This window comes from Coregonus clupeaformis, unplaced genomic scaffold, assembly GCF_020615455.1.
Source record: "Coregonus clupeaformis isolate EN_2021a unplaced genomic scaffold, ASM2061545v1 scaf1529, whole genome shotgun sequence".
Lineage (NCBI taxonomy): Eukaryota > Metazoa > Chordata > Actinopteri > Salmoniformes > Salmonidae > Coregonus > Coregonus clupeaformis.
In genome coordinates, this window is record NW_025534983.1 from 49,595 (window position 1) to 62,500 (window position 12,906).

General features: G+C 43.5%; 1 protein-coding gene across 1 annotated transcript in view; it reads left to right on the forward strand.

Annotated features, from left to right (window-relative positions):
* The window catches only part of kiaa0930 (KIAA0930 ortholog), a gene marked incomplete at its 5' end in the record, with an annotated part of 80,565 nt that overhangs the window by 27,057 nt on the left and 40,602 nt on the right, over window positions 1–12,906 (forward strand). The gene's annotated exons all lie outside the window — the stretch shown is intronic.

Below are 12,906 nucleotides of genomic sequence, written 5' to 3' on the forward strand. Positions count from 1 at the left end.
AGAGGGTTGACAAATTTGAGGCTAGTGTTAATGGGTTGCACGTTTCGTCACAATATTGTTTTGAACGGTGTGACTTCCGACTGGAAATAAGACACTCCTGACTGAACCTTCTACTCAATGTATTGTCAATTGGTGCTGATGAAAATAGTGGCTTTGGAAACACAATGCCATTTCTAAAGGAGGCAAATAATTAGTAGGACAACCTTCTGTCGTCGTTGTGATGTCATCAGATTGACTTTTAGCTGTAGTATAATATATAATAATAATATGCCATTTAGCAGATGCTTTTATCCAAAGCGACTTACAGTCATGTGTGCATACATTTCTACGTATGGGTGGTCCCGGGAATCGAACCCACTACCCTGGCTTTACAAGCGCCGTGCTCTACCAATTGAGCTACAGACGACCACAACTAAGGACCACAAGGACCACAGTATAACTTTAGCTAGCTAGTTAAGATAAAAGGGAAGAGCACCAGATTTTAGCTAGCTAACGTTAGGAATGCTAGGTATTTTTTTTACGAACTTCACTAGCTAATGGCAACATTGCCATCCGTCTAAAAGTAATTCGGACGACATCATAATGATGGCAAAGTTGTTTCCTACTAATTATTTGCATCATGTAGGAACCTGTTTCCAGGCCACTATATTCTAATTTTATAATTTGTCATTAGCCACCGTTCAGAATGACTGGGTACTACCGCTTGACTTCTGGGAATCAGTATGGCTGAGGCATATTTAGAATGTTCACAACAATGGCGTGACGCGACCGGGTGATGGAGGGTGCAACCAATGAAGAGTAGTGACTGTGTGTAGGGGGTGGTTCCCAACAGTATTAGTGGGGTAGTGATGGTGGTGGTGTGGTGGTGATGGTGGTGGTGGTGATGGTGGTGGTGATAGTAGTGTTGGTAGTAGCCTTTAGTGACTAGGCCAGAAGTAGCGGTGGCGTTGGAGCGGCCATCTTGCAACGCAATGACTTTTCCTTCACAAACTCTCTTTAGACTAGTACAAAGGCAGTGTCCGAAATATGTCTTGACTACTACTTACTGAAACTTCATACTGTGTACTAGAGGTCCTCCGAAAGGGATCCGTGGCTTTCCCAACCCGACCCGATATGCATAAATTAATGTAAACAAACGGAGACCCATTCCGAATGGACCCGTGGACAGTCAATGTTTTAGGATCTTTTAAAGAACATAAAAACATTTGTTCTGGGAATGTTCTTGCAACATCAGGCAAATGTTTTTACAATCAACAGTATTGTAATAATCAGCACAACTGGACAGTTTTTGTGTTTTGGGAACATATCTTTAGTGATGTCCCCACTATGTTCTCACAAGACTGTTCCCACAATCTAATGAAACATTCTGGGAACCTTTTTTAAAGAACAGATTAAATGTGATCTTGGAACGTTCTTGCAACATCAGGCAAATGTTTTATACGAACGTTCTATAATTATCAGCACAACTGGACAGTTTTTGTGTTTTGGGAACATTATGTTCTGGGAACTTTCACAGAACCAATTTTGGTGTCATCAAGGCAAAGGGTGGCTATTTGAAGAATCTCAAATATAAAATATATCTTGATTTGTTTTACTCTTTTTTGGTTACTACATGATTCCATATGTGTTATTTCATAGTTTTGATGTCTTCACTATTATTCTACAATGAATAGTAAAAAAAAAAAAAAGGAAATTTCGACTGTTAATGTACGTAAAAATGTATTGATGAAAAAAATTAATTTGGCCTTACTGCTATTAGCCCATACAAACACATTGAATAACAGATTCACTACCTGGAACAACAGATAGTCCTTACTGCTATTAGCCCATACAAACACATTGAATAACAGATTCACTACATGGAACAACAGATAGTCCTTACTGCTATTAGCCCATACAAACACATTGAATAACAGATTCACTACATGGAACAACAGATAGTCCTTACTGCTATTAGCCCATACAAACACATTGAATAACAGATTCACTACATGGAACAACAGATAGTCCTTACTGCTATTAGCCCATACAAACACATTGAATAACAGATTCACTACATGGAACAACAGATAGTCCTTACTGCTATTAGCCCATACAAACACATTGAATAACAGATTCACTACATGGAACAACAGATAGTCCTTACTGCTATTAGCCCATACAAACACATTGAATAACAGATTCACTACATGGAACAACAGATAGTCCTTACTGCTATTAGCCCATACAAACACATTGAATAACAGATTCACTACATGGAACAACAGATAGTCCTTACTGCTATTAGCCCATACAAACACATTGAATAACAGATTCACTACATGGAACAACAGATAGTCCTTACTGCTATTAGCCCATACAAACACATTGAATAACAGATTCACTACATGGAACAACAGATAGTCTTTACTGCTATTAGCCCATACAAACACATTGAATAGTCCCCCCCTGTCCTATATCTGAGAGATTATAAATGTTTTTTTGTTATTTTAACATGTATTTAACCCCTTATTTTTGGCACTAAACAGTCTCCATATATACTTCCATTCATTTTTAAAAAACTGGTAACGGGGGTCCTTCAATCTTTCTATAGAGGGGTCATAAAAGTGTGTATTTTTACTGCTTTGGGGTAGTGTGGGAGGTTGCATTTCTAGACTCACTGGTTTTACACACCAACTAATTGTTTTTGGTAGACCACAATGGTCTTGTTGTGATCGACCTGCCTATCTACTGACTGTCACAACAACCTCACTATAGAGAAGTCAGTTAACTACCAATTATTCATTATATTATCCAGGTTTTCCATTGGTGATCTGTCCTTGAAAAGGCTTTTTAAATAAGTCCTTACCCAGCCAGTACTCTCCGCTGCATGTCCAAAGCCGTTCTTGTACTGGTCCCATCCTCTGTAGAAGTTCACTGTTCCATCCATCCTCCTCTGGAACACCTAGAAGGAGGGAGAGGGAGGCGGGTAAGAGGGAGGAGAGAAGGAGAGGGAGGGAGAGAAGAGAGGGGGGAGGGAGAGAAGGAGAGGGAGGCGGGTGAAGGAGAGAGGCTGAAGGAGAGGGAGGCGGGTGAAGGAGAGGGAGGGAGAGATGGAGAGGGAGGGGAGAGATGGAGAGGAGGGAGAGAAGGAGGAAAAAGATCAGACCTCTTATCTGGCAGAATACTGTTGTGTTAAAATACGATTGATCAGACCTCATCTCGCAGAATACTGTTGTATTAAAATACTTCAACAAGATCAGTGTATGTCGATGTATCACGTATTTGTTGATGCTGACTAGTATGATCTGACGGTGTTGAGGCTGACTAGTATGGTGTGAAGGTGTTGAGGCTGACTAGGATGGTGTTGAGGCTGACTAGTATGGTCTGAAGGTGTTGAGGCTGACTAGTATGGTGTGATGGTGTTGAGGTTGACTAGTATGGTCTGAAGGTGTTGAGGCTGACTAGTATGGTGTTGAGGCTGACTAGTATGGTGTGATGGTGTTGAGGCTGACTAGTATGTGTTGAGGCTGACTAGTATGGTGTGATGGTGTTGAGGCTGACTAGTATGGTGTGATGGTGTTGAGGCTGACTAGTATGGTGTTGAGGCTGACTAGTATGGTGTGATGGTGTTGAGGCTGACTAGTATGGTGTTGAGGCTGACTAGTATGGTGTGATGGTGTTGAGGCTGACTAGTATGGTGTGATGGTGTTGAGGCTGACTAGTATGGTGTGATGGTGTTGAGGCTGACTAGTATGGTGTGATGGTGTTGAGGCTGACTAGTATGGCTGATGGTGTTGAGGCTGACTAGGATGGTGGCTGAAGGGTGTTGAGGCTGACTAGGATGGTCTGACTAGTGGTGTTGAGGCTGACTAGTATGGTCTGATGGTGTTGAGGCTGACTAGTATGGTCTGAATGGTGTTGAGGCTGACTAGGATGGTGTGAATTGGTGTTGAGGCTGACTAGGATGGTGTTGAGGCTGACTAGGATGGTGTTGAGGCTGACTAGTATGGTCTGAAGGTGTTGAGGCTGACTAGGATGGTGAGGTGTTGAGGCTGACTAGTATGGTGTGAAGGTGTTGATGCTGACTAGTATGGTGCTGATGGTGTTGAGGCTGACTAGTATTGGCTGAATGGTGTTGAGGCTGACTAGTATGGTGTGATGGTGTTGAGGCTGACTAGGATGGTGTAGGCTAGATGGTGTTGAGGCTGACTAGTATGGTCTGAAGGTGTTGAGGCTGACTAGGATGGTCTGATGGTGTTGAGGCTGACTAGTATGTGGCTGAGATGGTGTTGAGGCTGACTAGTATGGTGGCTGAAGGTGTTGAGGCTGACTAGTATGGTTTGAGGCTGATATAAGGTGTTGAGGCTGACTAGTATGGTGGAGGCTGACTATGATGGTGTTGAGGTTGACTAGTATGGTGTGATGGTGTTGAGGCTGACTAGTATGGTGTGATGGTGTTGAGGCTGACTAGTATGGTGTGATGGTGTTGAGGCTGACTAGTATGGTGTGATGGTGTTGAGGCTGACTAGTATGGTGTTGAGGCTGACTAGTATGGTGTGATGGTGTTGAGGCTGACTAGTATGGTGTGATGGTGTTGAGGCTGACTAGTGATGGTGTTGAGGCTGACTAGGATGGTGTTGAGGCTGACTAGTATGGTGTGATGGTGTTGAGGCTGACTAGTATGGCGGTGTTGAGGCTGACTATTATGGTCTGAAGGTGTTGAGGCTGTCTAGGATGGCACCATACAGTGAGGGGAAAAAAGTATTTGATCCCCTTTTGATTTTGTACGTTTGCCCACTGACAAAGAAATGGTCAGTCTATAATTTTAATGGTAGGTTTATTTGAACAGTGAGAGACAGAATAACAACAACAAAATCCAGAAAAAAAGCATGTCAAAAATGTTATAAATTGATTTGCATTTTAATGAGGGAAATAAGTATTTGACCCCCCTCTCAATCAGAAAGATTTCTGGCTCCCAGGTGTCTTTTATACAGGTAACGAGCTGAGATTAGGACCACACTCTTAAAGGGAGTGCTCCTAATCTCAGTTTGTTACCTGTATAAATGACACCTGTCCACAGAAGCAATCAGTCAATCAGATTCCAAACTCTCCACCATGGCCAAGACCAAAGAGCTCTCCAAGGATGTCAGGGACAAGATTGTAGACCTACACAAGGCTGGAATGGGCTACAAGACCATCGCCAAGCAGCTTGGTGAGAAGGTGACAACATTTGGTGCGATTTATTCGCAAATGGAAGAAACACAAAAGAACTGTCAATCTCCCTCGGCCTGGGGCTCCATGCAAAATCTCACCTCGTGGAGTTGCAATGATCATGAGAACGGTGAGGAATCAGCCCAGAACTACACGGGAGGATCTTGTCAATGATCTCAAGGCAGCTGGGACCATAGTCACCAAGAAAACAATTGGTAACACACTACGCCGTGAAGGATTGAAATCCTGCAGCGCCCGCAAGGTCCCCCTGCTCAAGAAAGCACATATACAGGCCCGTCTGAAGTTTGCCAATGAACATCTGAACGATTCAGAGGAGAACTGTCACGAGAATTTATATCTCTATGCTTTGAATAATTCCCAGAGGGTGTAAGGCTCTGGTTTTAATAATGAATTAAACAAAGGTCCACAACCAGCAAGAATGATCTGTAGTATTTAATCATGGAGAGCTCTCTCGCCAAAACACACACACACACATCGCCTTTTAATACCCCTTCAAACAAAGGAACTTTGCTCCGCCCACCTTTAGGCGCCCTGTAACCAGTTTCTAAGTCCCCTTCATCCTGGAATGTTTGTCTCAGCAGTTTCTAACTCACCCCCTCTGTTAGTGGGTTTACAATGATAACCCTAACACAGTTCTCAGTCATCATCAGTATTGGGGTGAACAATTTTAGTCATAATCATAATTCCTCTATCAATTCACCCGTTGACTAAATTTTTACACCCTCAGGATAAATGTATTTACAAGCATGATCAATCTGACCTTCATACATCAGAACTAATAAACGTTTCATCCAATTGCGGTCTTTCAGGGTCAAAGTCCTCGTCATCCACCAAGCCTGGAGGATCGTTTTTCACATTCCACTGGTCAGAGTCCGGATTCCGTCCATATCTCACCATCGGTTGAGACACTGCATTTCTCCAACGCCTTACTCACCAACCCTCGGACACAGGGAACAAGACAACAACAACCACATAATACCAAGCAATTGCATCCAATTGCGGTGGCTGCCCCCCAAGATGGTGGCTGCTATCTTTTTCCATTTACCAAACATTTCATCAAATCACCCTATCAAAGATGTATTAACTCCCTGAGTTCTCAGCCCATTCTTCACTTAGAGCAGTCAATCCTGCTAGAGCTCTGGTGACTGTCCCATCCGGTGCGGTGTTGTTAGGGATAAATGTGCAACAATGGCCACCATTCTATAGACACCGCCCCTTTCTGCCTGATCTAGAGCCAACCTATTTTTCCAAGTCATGAGCGAGGTGGCGGATAATTGTTCAGAGATCCCCTTTACTGCATCCCTAGTCTGGCCAATAAATCGTTTATGGTCCACATTTTTGTTTGTCACCCACCAAAAGAACGTGGTAGTAAACCCTTCCCCTACTTGTTTCATAGCTCGGTATCCATCCGGTACCCCCCTTGGTATCCCAATCGCATCCATCTAAATAGGGCTATTCTCCTTCTTGTTAAAACTCCTCCTACGTCAGTTTAACCCTTTCCTTGGTTCCTGGTGACTAGTTCTAACTAGCTGAATCAGTAGAACCAGGGCGCAGGTACCTAGCCACCCCTTTGGTATTCTCTGCCTTATACTGCCTTTACTGGCACACGCCCACCACACATCGGTTACAGGGGGCTGTGAGGTTCAGAATTCTCTCCTGTGCTTCCGAACTTAAATCAGTCACATTACTACTATCTCCAATTGATAATTGGTGATGTCTTTGTTTCTCTTTACCCCCTATCTGGATGTCCAGTCCCGACCCGGTCCCATATCCCCGTCCCCAAGTGTGTTTAAACACTTGAGTCTAGGAACAATCCGCCGTGGGGCTCGAACACGAATATTATGGGATTTTATAATCCCAAATTGCTTGTTGACATGTACCCCACCCGTTGGCTACGTCCCCTAACCCTTATTTTGAATCCTACAGTCTGCCCTTCTCTGACTCCCATTTTGTAGGCCACTCGTCCTTGACGGTCAGTATGTCGGGTCGCTTCTCTTCTCTTTGACTTCTTAACAATGGTAAGGGCATAGCGTAGGTGTGGTGGTGGATCTTGACATATCAGGACCATTGCCGAGACTATGATGCAGCTCAGGTTATCCATATTCCCAAAAACCACCAACCCTCTCCTGCCCTCAGTCTTTCTGCTTGGTACCACCCCATACTCACACCCTGAGAACACACTACAGTGATGATAGGTCGGGGTAGGAGATCTTCGTTAACAGAGGTGATCCCCAGACCCTATTGGTCGAGTTCTTCTCTCTAACTCTGCGTGTGTTCAGTGGTGCTTGTATGTGGTCTTACCCTCTTGCAGTGGGTAACATGGACCCAGGTTGCTCTCTCTGCTATTCTAATGGCAAAGGCAGTGACCAATATAACCTGATAGGGCCCTTCCCAACAGGCGTGCTTCCAGTCTTTCTTCTTTAGGGACTGGATCCACACCAGTCACCTGGTTAGATAGAGTGGGTCACCTTCTCCTTTAGTTCACCTGTGGGAACGACAAAGACGTATTTTGAGATCCGGCTCGAAGGACCATTTGTCACGAGAATTTCTTTCTCTAATTAAACTCAATGCTTTGAATAATTCCCAGAGGGTGTAAGGCTCTGGTTTTAATAATGAATTAAACAAAGGTCCACAACCAGCAAGAATGATCTGTATTATTTAATCATGGAGAGCTCTCCCGCCAAAACACACTTTGCGCCGCCCACCTTTAGGAGGCCTTTAACCAGTTTCTCAGTCCCCTTCATCCTGGAATGTTTGTCTCAGCAGTTTCTAACTCCCCCCTCTGTTAGTGGGTTTATAATGATAACCCTAACACAGTTCACACAGTATCGGGGTGAACAATTTTAGTCATAATCATAATTCCTCTATCAAGAACTGGGTGAAAGTGTTGTGGTCAGATGAGACCAAAATCGATCTCTTTGTCATCATCTCAACTCGCCGTGTTTGGAGGAGGAGGAGGAATGCTGCCTATGACCCCAAGAACACCATCCCCACCGTCAAACATGGAGGTGGAAACATTATGCTTTGGGGGTGTTTTTCTGCTAAGGGGACAGGACAACTTCACACCATCAAAGGGACGATGGACGGGGCCATGTACCGTCAAATCTTGGGTGAGAACCTCCTTCCCCTCAGCCAGGGCATTGAAAATGGGTCGTGGATGGGTATTCCAGCATGACAATGACCCAAAACACACGGCCAAGGCAACAAAGGAGTAGCTCAAGAAGAGGCACATTAAAGATCCTGGAGTGGCCTAGCCAGTCTCCAGACCTTAATCCCATAGAGAATCTGTGGAGGGAGCTGAAGGTTCGAGTTGCCAAACGTCAGCCTCGAAACCTTAATGACTTGGAGAAGATCTGCAAAGAGGAGTGGAACAAAATCCCTCCTGAGATGTGTGCAAACCTGGTGGCCAACTACAAGAAACGTCTGACCTCTGTGATTGCCAACAAGGGTTTTGCCACCAAGTACTAAGTCATGTTTTGCAGAGGGGTCAAATACTTATTTCCCTCATTAAAATGCAAATCAATTTATAACATTTTTGACATGCGTTTTTCTGGATTTTTTTGTTGTTATTCTGTCTCTCACTGTTCAAATAAACCTACCATTAAAATGATAGACTGATCATGTCTATGTCAGTGGGCAAACGTACAAAATCAGCAGGGGATCAAATACTTTTTTCCCTCACTGTATATCTTTCAACTATGCTGTGATGTTTAAGCATACAATTTCAATATATCTAATCGAGTAGAATCCACAGATTGTGAGTTGAAGATAAATACTTTTTACTAAGAGTGTTAGTATATTAGTAGTTGATTGATCCGGTCTCCAGATCTCCCAACAGTCCTATTTCTAGGGTCAATTTTAGATGAATGTTATGCATTTTCAGCCATTCCTGAACCTGAGACCAGAACCAGGCTACCTGAGGGCAATACCAAAATAAATGGTCTATTGATTCTGTATCCTCACAACACAATCTGCAGAGCTTCGATGATCGTATGCCCCAAATATTCAACATTTTGTTGGTGGCAAGAATTCTATATAATAATTTTAGATGAAAAGCACGAAGTCTTGAATCTTGCGTCGTTTTATATATCAACTCATACACCCTGTACCATGGAATCGGTATATCATATTTTGCAATCTGTATGGCACAGCTGTCAACATCCTGGTCCTCAAATGAAACTGGTATACCTTCCTATTTATGCTATTTTTGTTCCTCCGCCAGTTTGATCCTTTATACTGGGCAGACAGACCAGTTCCCTACCTCCTCCCTTGATCCTTTATATTGGGCAGACAGACCAGTTCCCTACCTCCTCCCTTGATCCTTTATATTGGGCAGACAGACCAGTTCCCTACCTCCTCCCTTGATCCTTTATATTGGGCAGACAGACCAGTTCCCTACCTCCTCCCTTGATCCTTTATACTGGGCAGACAGACCAGTTCCCTACCTCCTCCCTTGATCCTTTATATTGGGCAGACAGACCAGTTCCCTACCTCCTCCCTTGATCCTTTATACTGGGCAGACAGACCAGTTCCCTACCTCCTCCCTTGATCCTTTATATTGGGCAGACAGACCAGTTCTCTACCTCCTCCCTTGATCCTTTATATTGGGCAGACAGACCAGTTCCCTACCTCCTCCCTTGATCCTTTATATTGGGGCAGACAGACCAGTTCCCTACCTCCTCCCTTGATCCTTTATATTGGGCAGACAGACCAGTTCCCTACCTCCTCCCTTGATCCTTTATATTGGGCAGACAGACCAGTTCCCTACCTCCTCCCTTGATCCTTTATATTGGGGCAGACAGACCAGTTCCCTACCTCCTCCCTTGATCCTTTATATTGGGCAGACAGACCAGTTCCCTACCTCCTCCCTTGATCCTTTATATTGGGCAGACAGACCAGTTCCCTACCTCCTCCCTTGATCCTTTATATTGGGGCAGACATACCAGTTCCCTACCTCCTCCCTTGATCCTTTATATTGGGCAGACAGACCAGTTCCCTACCTCCTCCCTTGATCCTTTATATTGGGCAGACAGACCAGTTCCCTACCTCCTCCCGCTGCCACCAGCCTCCTCCATGTTTGGGGTAATGCTGTAATCAATTGGTTGTTATCTTGGATTGAGCAGACCTTCCCATGCGATTCTGATAACTCCATGAAAGACACAACTCTACCATTCCATCATTTAAAAACAAAAATACCCTTTTCAAACATCTTTCCCATAAATACAGTTATTTTATCAACCAGCACATTCGAGTTCAGCCATAATATTTGTTGTAATATTTGTTATTCTGAAGGTGTTGCCCAAACCCTCAATATCTGAACGCTGTTATGTACTCTGTTAAAACCGTTTCCTACTAGGTAGCCTACTCACAGTCCATTTCCCTCCGTCAGTGTCCATATCACAATAGACGTATCGAGGAGAGTTGGGTCCAGCAGGGTAGATCCTGTAGACACCACTGGTCTTAGAACCGTTGTTGTAGACGTCAGCGCAGTCCAGAGGCTGGAACATCAGTACCTTAGAGTGAACTGCTACTGACAGCAGCACGTGGAGGAACTTCAGGGCCTGAAACATGGGAAACCACAGAGCGCCTTATTCATTTACATTCTGCTTGTCATTCTATGTGTGAAACGTACAATTACTGCTCAAAATATGGAAATAGATCTGGTTACATATAACAGTCTGTAAGTGGTAAAATGATGCAGATGTAAAATGATGCCTACAACTTACCTGCATTGTTGGAATGGTAAAAAAGTATTTTTCCAGTTGGTTTTCAGCCGGACAAGCAAATAATGTGATTGTGACTCATCCATCCTTTTGTGTACTTTTTTAGAAGGGGTGGGTGGATCATGATTGGCTAATATTTATCAGGGTAGCAAACACGATTTCACAATACGGGCAGTTCCACTTTTGTAATTCCCTGGACTTTCTCAGTCTTTTTAAACAAGTGTTTTTATTTGATCCGTATTATCCGTAAGTTGTCTCGACGTTACACCAGAACATGCGTGTACTCTACCTTTCTGTTCATATTTTGTTAGTAAATTGTCACATGTTGTTTTACTTTGAACCACTTGATCGAATAATGCATAGAAATACCAGATCTGTGATCCGTAGCGCCTCATCTTGGAAACCCGGAACCAAAACCCTGCGTCACCTCCCATGTGGGACAGACGTTTCTAAAATGCAGCTAGAAACTGTATTTTTTTATTGAAGAAAAATGGCGATATGCTTCAGCTGTCCAGAAGGATTGTTATGTTAGTGGAAGAAGTTTAGAGGTTTAAATTGTTAGAGGTTGAGGGTTGACAAAAACAACACCATATCTCTAACTTAAACTGACAGATTTCTATGGGGATTTGTTTTATTATGATGCTAATTAGATTTCCGCGTTGGGAGCGGAAATCGAATCTAGGGGTGTTAAGCACAGGAAGCATAGAAATAGCGCACATAGAACAGCTCTACCGCTTCTTAGACTTGCTTTAAATGAGAGTGACAGATCATTAACTCACATTTCTATGGGAATTTGGTCTGGTCGCCCCCAAAAAGTGACATATTGCATCTTTTAAAGATTAGAATATTGCATCAAACCTGAATAGCGAGTTGAAGAAGCGAGTTGCACAAAGTCAATTTTTCTTCTCATCTTTCTCCAGTACAATATTAAAACTTGTCCCCGAGGACATTCCTCTTTTCACTACGGCTTCTTTTCACTGTACTCTCTTTCTTCTAACGTCCATTTTTACTTTAATGGAAAAGGCCTCCATCTTCGCCATCAACAGTAGCCAAGGCCAAGGCTCCTTTTACGTTTTGAGTTGTAATTGGCCGACACGGATAACAAGCTCTCGCTGTTCTCATCACCTCACACACATTACATTAACCAGAGGACAGGTCCAGTCGCTAAATCACAGTTCTCATCACCTCACGCACATTACATTAACCAGAGGACAGGTCCAGTCGCTAAATCACAGTTCTCATCACCTCACACACATTACATTAACCAGAGGACAGGTCCAGTCGCTAAATCACAGTTCTCATCACCTCACACACATTACATTAACCAGAGGACAGGTCCAGTCGCTAAATCACAGTTCTCATCACCTCACGCACATTACATTAACCAGAGGACAGGTCCAGTCGCTAAATCACAGTTCTCATCACCTCACGCACATTACATTAACCAGAGGACAGGTCCAGTCGCTAAATCAATTTTTTAATTGCATGTTCCCGAGACCTGTGGCAATTATCTCAGACCCGACCCAGATCCGAGACAGAATTTAGGACGCAGACCAGCTCGGGTCCCCGGTCGGATCTCGGAATTTCGGGTACTGTTGGACCCGTGAAGACCTCTACTGTGGACTTATCGTGCTACATACTATTTACAATGTTCTGTTGTTTTAGGATGCCGGGACCAGTTCTAGGACCCCTAATCAAAGCTTCATCAGCATTCCGGGGTCCTAGCACAAGGCCTGAGCCCCACAATGTTCTGTTTAGTCTTTAATGACTTGAATGTTCTGAGAGATAAGAGGAAACGGGTTTAATAATGAGACATGAGGAAACACAGGTTTAATAATGAGACATGAGGAAACACAGGTTTAATAATGAGACATGAGGAAACACAGGTTTAGTAATGAGACATGAGGAAACACAGGTTTAATAATGAGACATGAGGAAACACAGGTTTAATAATGAGACATGAGGAAAC